At 49.2% G+C, this 6,728-nt stretch overlaps 1 long non-coding RNA gene and 3 other non-coding genes across 6 annotated transcripts; all 4 read left to right on the top strand.

Annotated features, from left to right (window-relative positions):
• Positions 1-1,346: 1,346 nt before the first annotated feature.
• On the top strand, positions 1,347-5,815 carry LOC127693521 (uncharacterized). Of its 3 annotated transcripts, none has more exons than XR_007979710.1 (4): positions 1,347-1,429; positions 1,788-1,970; positions 2,300-2,371; positions 3,826-4,014. It is a non-coding gene; the product is annotated as an uncharacterized LOC127693521 (long non-coding RNA). The 3 variants fall into 3 exon arrangements; XR_007979708.1 differs by lacking the exon at positions 3,826-4,014 and adding an exon at positions 5,545-5,815 and having other exon boundaries at positions 1,350-1,429; XR_007979709.1 differs by having other exon boundaries at positions 1,350-1,497.
• LOC127695672 (small nucleolar RNA R38) lies at positions 2,120-2,194 on the top strand. The gene has a single exon (XR_007980042.1). It is a non-coding gene; the product is annotated as a small nucleolar RNA R38 (small nucleolar RNA).
• On the top strand, positions 4,088-4,163 carry LOC127695671 (small nucleolar RNA R38). Its single transcript, XR_007980041.1, has one exon. It is a non-coding gene; the product is annotated as a small nucleolar RNA R38 (small nucleolar RNA).
• Positions 4,562-4,635, top strand: LOC127695674 (small nucleolar RNA R38). The gene has a single exon (XR_007980044.1). It is a non-coding gene; the product is annotated as a small nucleolar RNA R38 (small nucleolar RNA).
• Positions 5,816-6,728: the final 913 nt, after the last annotated feature.

The following is a 6,728-nucleotide window of genomic DNA, read 5'->3' as shown; positions in this document are numbered from 1 at the left end:
AGGGAATTAAAAAAAAAAATATTAAGAGAGCTCCCCCCTACACCCCGCTCCTGAAGTACTCAAAATTAAATTAAAGGAAATACATTCGAATGTGGCCATTAAGAATAAGTAACAGATTTCCACATTAAGAAGATGATAAAGGCTAAACACTACAGAGTCCCATTTGAGAACAGGGTGAGGGTGGTGAATAAAAGGCTCTCAATCTTACGAATTTAAACTAGCTTGTAAACAGGTCTAAGTTCTGGCCCTGCCTTGCCATTTTACCCTATTTAAAAATGAAATCAAAGGGCTCAGCAGTTAGAGCACTGACTGCTCTTCTGGAAGTCCTGAGTTCAAATCCCAGCAACCACATGGTGGCTCACAACCATCCTTAACGATATCTGATGCCCTCTTCTGGTGTGTCTGAAGACAGCTATTGTGTATTCACATATAATAAATAAATCTCTTAAAACAAAATGAAGTCAAGATGTCTCACACAAAATGATACTCAGAACGAATGAGGCGGGATTGGAAGGCATGTCAAACGCAGGGGGAAGGAGGCAAGAATTCTGACATAATTACCAACCGCTGAAGGCCCTTTCACACACCCCAGATACTAAACTACCATTTTCAGAGACTTTCACAAGACACCAGTCACCCAAGGGGAGGACACAAACTAACCCCCACCCCCACCCCATGCCACCCCTTAACGACTTGGGGACTACCATTCTATCCAAAGCTTCTCTGGGGCCAGCACACTTATTTCACTTACCAAGCTAGCAGGAGAGTGGGGATGGGGATGTCTCCTAGCAACCTCTGAAGATGTAACTCAGGAGCTACCAGAATAGTACACATGGCTAACGCGAAGGCAATGGATCCAGGCAGGGGGATACTGCTGACCGTCGCCCCTGCGGCTCTCGAGCGCCCCCTGCCGCCTGCACCCGCTCTCGCCCCCATCTTAAAAGCAGCTGATTCCCTGGGTCTCTCCCGGGACTTCACTAAGAAAGGAGACCAAATGACATTTCTCCACCCCGGATAAAATCAGCAGCACAATTAAGAACGAGCCTCAGTTCCCTCATCGGCCCCTGAACCCTCGAACATTCTCTACCTCCCCAGCCTTAGCCGGGGACCGTCGAAGTTCTCCAAGGACCAAGCTTATCATCCCGGACCCTCTGCTGCCCCTGGTGGCTGTCACCATCTTACTCCTTCTCTTTCCCCAGTAGGAGGCGAGACGACCCACTCTCGGCAACGGTCGCTTGAGAACTACGTTTCCCATCAAGCAGTTCTCAACATCGCGAGAGTTCCGGCGAGACTTGAGGGCGGGGCGGGGACGGGAAGACTGCGCGCAAGCGCAATCTCGTCCTTTCCGAGGTCCTCTGCCGCGTGGTTGGAAGTTATGGCCGCGCCGGTCCGTGGTACTCTCCTTGAAAGGCCTAGGCTTTGGGGGATGGTAAGCTGTGGAAAAAGGAACATGAGTTCTTTCTACGCCTACCGTTGGCATGCTTGCTCTCTCCCGAGGTGAAGTTACGACGATAAGCCCTTTGCGTTGCTATTATAGTCCTTAGGGCTGAGATTCTAAGAAAATGTTTTCCAGACTACAAGAAATCTTGTGCGGAAGGGATGAAGCCCTTTTTGGGGTTTCGAACTTAGTGGGGGGCCTCTGTGACACTCAGCCAGCCATGAGCTCAGCTCTGCCCTGGGGTCTCCATTGAGGGTGGTGGCCTTAACCCGCGAGTAGATTGTAACGGAGGGGATTGTAAACTGGGACCCGCTAGCTCTAACATGGCCTCCTTTCTCCTTCCCCGAAGGGATGCATGGCATGGGCACTCGGGAGACAAGATGCAGGTGCCATCGCAGAAGTAATGGCTGGATCCCTGAAAGCAAACGGACTCGGTGTGGTCGCCAGTCAGAAGGCATGGGAAGATGGATGGCGGGCATCTGCCTGGCGCACAGATCTGAAGTTGGCGTCGAGCCCCCCTCAGTGCATCTCGGTAAGGGTTCCAGACAGGTGCAGAAGAGGCTCTGTGCCAGTGTCCTTTGGGGCTACCCAGTGTCGTCCTCGAACTCAACGTGGTTGCCAGATCGGATTTCCAAAAAGGAGTTTGGGGGGGGGGGGGGTTGTTTGGGAGCCTCGTACTGGTTGAGCTGAGGATGATTTCAGTTATCCCTGTCAGAAACGACACTTCGTGAAGAGTCATGGCTTACTGAGGCTCGACTTTGTAAAAATACCTATTTGGGAATGACCACGTTAAGGTTGCTTCTGTTCGAATGAAGTGTGATCTCTTTTTTTTTTTTTTGTGATCTCTTTATACTCCTTCAGATTGAGGTGTCGTCTCCAGGAATCATCGATGTGAGGCGTGGGGCAGAAGGGCCTTCGGGATGACTATTATTGGTAAGAGCTTCTTCACGGAGTCGCAGGGGTGGTGGTTGGATTTGCGGTGGGGGTGGGGTTGTAGGTGTTGCGGGGTTGATTGTCCAGATGAGGGGATGGTTCTGCTCCGCTGCTTCATTAGCGCGCGCACAAAGCTGTATCTAACATTTGTCAACACAAAATTTATCACTACTAAGTAAATTGGAACTGAGTGGATTCTATTTCTTTTGTATGTGCCTGTGCGGCCATAGGTGTCGGTCAGGTTGACTTTCACAGTCTTCCATTTAGCCACGGAGCTGTCTTTTGGCCTAGAAATTGGGTATTGGTTTAAGATTTGGGCCTACTACCCCATAGTGGCACAGAGCCTTGTCTTCTGTGATGCAGAATCATTGGTTTCCATACCTGTATTTATCTTGAACACCTAAAAAGTGTTGAAATACGCACATTTCCTGGGTCCACCCTTGTCAGTGGGGAAGACCATTCTGGAGTGGAATTAAGAACCTTCTGGGCATGGGCAGGAGAGATGGCTCAGTCGTTAAGAGCACTGACTGCACTTCCTGAAGTGCTGAGTTCAATTCCCAGCAACCACATGGTGGCTCAATCATCTGTGATGAGATGGAATGCCCTCTTCTGGTGTGTCTGAAGACAAGCTACAGCAATAGTTTACTTACATATGTGAAAATAAATCTTTAAAAAAAAAAAAAACCTCTGGGATCTGAGCAGGCATGTAACAACAGTTCAATGACCTGCTCTACCTCTATTCTCTAAGAGACCAGAGTACTGGCTATTTTCAGGCGTCTCCTGAGACAGGTGGTTCTAATCCTGTCTTAAACAGACTACTCACATGCTTCAGTGCATGTGGGTGTGGGAAGGAGGCGCTCCCTTGTATAGTGTCACCTCATGGTGGCTGTCCTTCTGTAGGTTCGCTGTAGTGGGTGGCCCATACCATTTTAGGGATTCCATTGATAGTCTAGAAAGACTTGTCAAAGACACTGACTCAGCTGTAAGGCAGGTGCCGACCTTTCTCACTCCAGAGTCTTGCCGTGTTACCTGGATTGGCCTTGAGTTTGTTAGGGAGTGCAGGTTGGGTTCCTTCCTGTTAGTCATCCTGTCTAGAAGAGGAAAGGAGTGACTAGAGAAATGGCTTAGTGGTTAAGAACACTGGCTGAAGCTGGGGAGTGGTGGTGCACGCCTTTAATCCCAGCACTTGGGAGGCAGAGGCAGGCGGATTTCCAGTGAGTTCCAGGACAGCCAGGGCTACACAGAAAAACCACTGGCTGAATCGTATTTAAAAGCTTATAAGAAGGTATCGTGCACAAACGCTGACCTTGCTGGGGCTGAGTGCACGGTGATACAAAGCTGTTTATCTGAAGGCCATTCTGTGGCGTTTGGATGCCTGAGACCCAGCCATCCAGGCCGGGCAGACTCCACGTGAGGGTTTTAAGAGTTGACCGTGTGTCTTTGCTTACTGACAGGTGTCAGCTGAGCCTCAGTTCTGGGCCTGCAAGTGGTGTTGATGCATCCACGCGGGTAGCCCTCCTGCACCTGGGTTTTCTCCTGGACTCAGAGCGACGCCTGTGCTCAGGAGAGCTTGCACACCCAGCTTGGCGGAGAGCCGGCGCTTCCCGGGCCTGTGCTCGGCCTGAGGGATGTGCTGAGTGGCAGGCAAGTTTGAGCAGGGTTTGGTTTGTTCGCTGGGTGGTGTTAGCTCCCTTGTGGGAGATGAAGCAGTTACTGTTGAGCTGAGGATGATCTAAGTTATCCCTGTCTGAACCAACACCTTTGTGAAGAGTTCTGGTTTACTGAGGCTCGACTTTTAAGACCTATTTTGAGAATGCTCGTGTGAAGGTTGCTTCTGTTAGAGTGAAGTGTAATGTCGTTGTTGCTCCTTCAGATTCCCAGTTGGCTCCAGGAGGCTTCTTTGTAAGGCGTGGTACAGGATGGCCATCTAAGGGCCTTTGGGATGCCTGTGGCTGGTAAGAGTTTCTTCCTAGAATTGCAGGGTTGTGGTTGCTGCGGGGCTTAGTCCGTTAGATTGTTTCAGGATCAAGTATAGCCTTCCTCCCCTTTTAGTCTTATGGTAAAGCCCTTGCAGGCCTGCAACTTGCTCTGTAGACCTGGTTGACCTCAAACTCCGTTTGTGGCCTTCCAGGTGCTGAGATTAAAGGCATGGCCCTCTGTGATTGTAGGTTCTCATTTTGTTGTGTTCCCATAAGCCCATGATGGATGAGTTATCCCTGTCTGAGGATTTCAACTGAGGGAAAATACTCTATTCTGAGGCTTAGGGGTGTGGCTCCATGCTTGAAGAAATTGAGCTTTATTAGGGATCAAGTTAAATAGACTCCATGGAGAGCTATGTGCCAACCTCCCAAAACAAAACCTAAGGGCTAGTTGCCTTGCTAATTCTCCCCCATGGGTGCTCTGAGGACAAAGTCCCTGAGTTAGCAGGAATGGGTGGGTTTGCCCGCACCTGTCCTGTACTCGCTGGAGTGAGGTGCTTGTCACATAGTTCTTGAAAATGAGTGTGTTCCTTTTAAGGAGGCAGGAATGTGAGGCTTGGGCCATGAGAATGCTTAACGACTCTGTCCTTGTCCTTGCCTCTAGCAGTGCTGACATTCAGGCAAAAAGGTGCCCTGACCCTGGCAGCCTCCTCAGGACAGCATAAGAGCTGTCTCCTTAAGGCACAGAGCAGCAGGAAACTAGTGGTGGGATTGGAAGGGGCAGGCTCTGCTCAGACCTAATAAAGACGAATATACAGTATCCTCCTATGGAAACCGGAAGAGAGATGTGTGCGGGCTTACACTTGAGGTTGGGTGTGGCTTCATCGCTAAAGTAGCTGCACTTATGAAGAAGTACACTGCGGGCTAGAGTGGTGGGGGGGGGGGGGCTGATCCTCTTCTGGGTGGACTCAGGTTCAGGTCCTCGGAGATTTGGTTGAATATAAATACTTCAGTGTTTCATGAGAAACATTTTTTTGGCCCTTTACCAGAAATTCTTAAACTTTCTTTAAAAAAGAAGTGAACAGCCTGCTTCTGCTGTTAAATAGTTAACAGCAGAGTTAACTTTGCTGGTGTCTGCCTGTGTGCAGCGCACAAAATGCTTCTTCCTAAAGTTTTTGGGTTTTTTTTTTTTTTTTTTTAAGGTTTCAGTTTTAATCGCTTATCTGGCTCTCTCCTTCGGATTCTTGTTTCTAGGTCACTGCCCCGTGCCAGAGAGAACCAGATTGCCTGCTGCTGTTCCTGCCTTTAATTTACCAGTCATCTACAGACCTTGAAGTGTGTTCTGCAAGAGGGGCCAGCAGAGCCTCGTGACTGTGGTCACCCTCGGAGGCCTTTGGCGACTGGGGAGGGCTGTCAGGCCTGGGCGGGGCCCTGTCAAGCCTAGGAAAGCATTTCTCAGTGGATTTCCTGGAAGTCGGGGTTGGGCTTTGTATTTTGAAGCACAAATAAACTTTATAAAATTTAACTTGGCAGCACTGTGGGTCTAGAATGCGAGAAACACTTAAGGACCATTCCAGACCGTTCATAATTCTTGAACTGAACTTCAGAGAATCCAATATTTTTCTATGACCTGCTAAGATTTACTGTCACTTAGAGCATAGGTTAACATTGCCTAACACTGCAGCCAGCCAGCGGGGATGGGCTGAAGGGCAGAGGTCACTCTTGCAGAACACCTGGGTTCCATTCCCAGCACCCACGAGGTGCTCAGAACCATGGGTAACCCTAGTTCTACAGATACCTGGATACCAGGCATGTAGTGCATAGACCAACATACAGGCAAAACACTCAACTCTCTGGGGTTGGGGAGATGGCTCACTAGTTAAGAGCACCAAATGCTCTTCCAAAGTTCCTGAGTTCAAATCCCAGCAACCACATGGTGGCTCAGCCATCCGTAATGAGATCTGACTGCCTCTTCAGGTGTGTCTGAAGACAGCTACAGTGTACTCATACATGAAATAATTTTTTTCTTTTAAAAAAAGCTCTTAAATGAAACATTGGTAAAGTACAGCTAATGTGTCTGCATGTTTGATGGGGAAGAGGGTGTTACTGTGAGCCTAGGGGTGTTGGGAACTCCCCTTGCTGGAACAGTACTGTTAGCTATGTGATAGCAGGAAGGGACTGGTAGAATGCAGAAATGACAAGGCCAACTGATGGAGTCAACTGGTAGGACAACCAGTTTCTGCAGCAAGAGTCTGGTTTTCAGGGTAACCCCCAGGCTGACCTAAACTCACTCTACCCCTGACTGGGTCTCAAACTATTAGTCTTGTCTCTGCCTCTTCTATTGGAGTCAAGATGGGGAACACGTGGCCACTGTTGGATTTGGTTTTGAGAGGCTGTCTTAGGCTGTCCTGGTCTGCCCTTCTCAAGTGCTGGAAATA

Source organism: Apodemus sylvaticus, chromosome 10, assembly GCF_947179515.1.
Source record: "Apodemus sylvaticus chromosome 10, mApoSyl1.1, whole genome shotgun sequence".
NCBI lineage: Eukaryota > Metazoa > Chordata > Mammalia > Rodentia > Muridae > Apodemus > Apodemus sylvaticus.
Note: the sequence above shows the minus strand (reverse complement) of the source record. Positions and strands in the feature narration are given on the sequence as shown.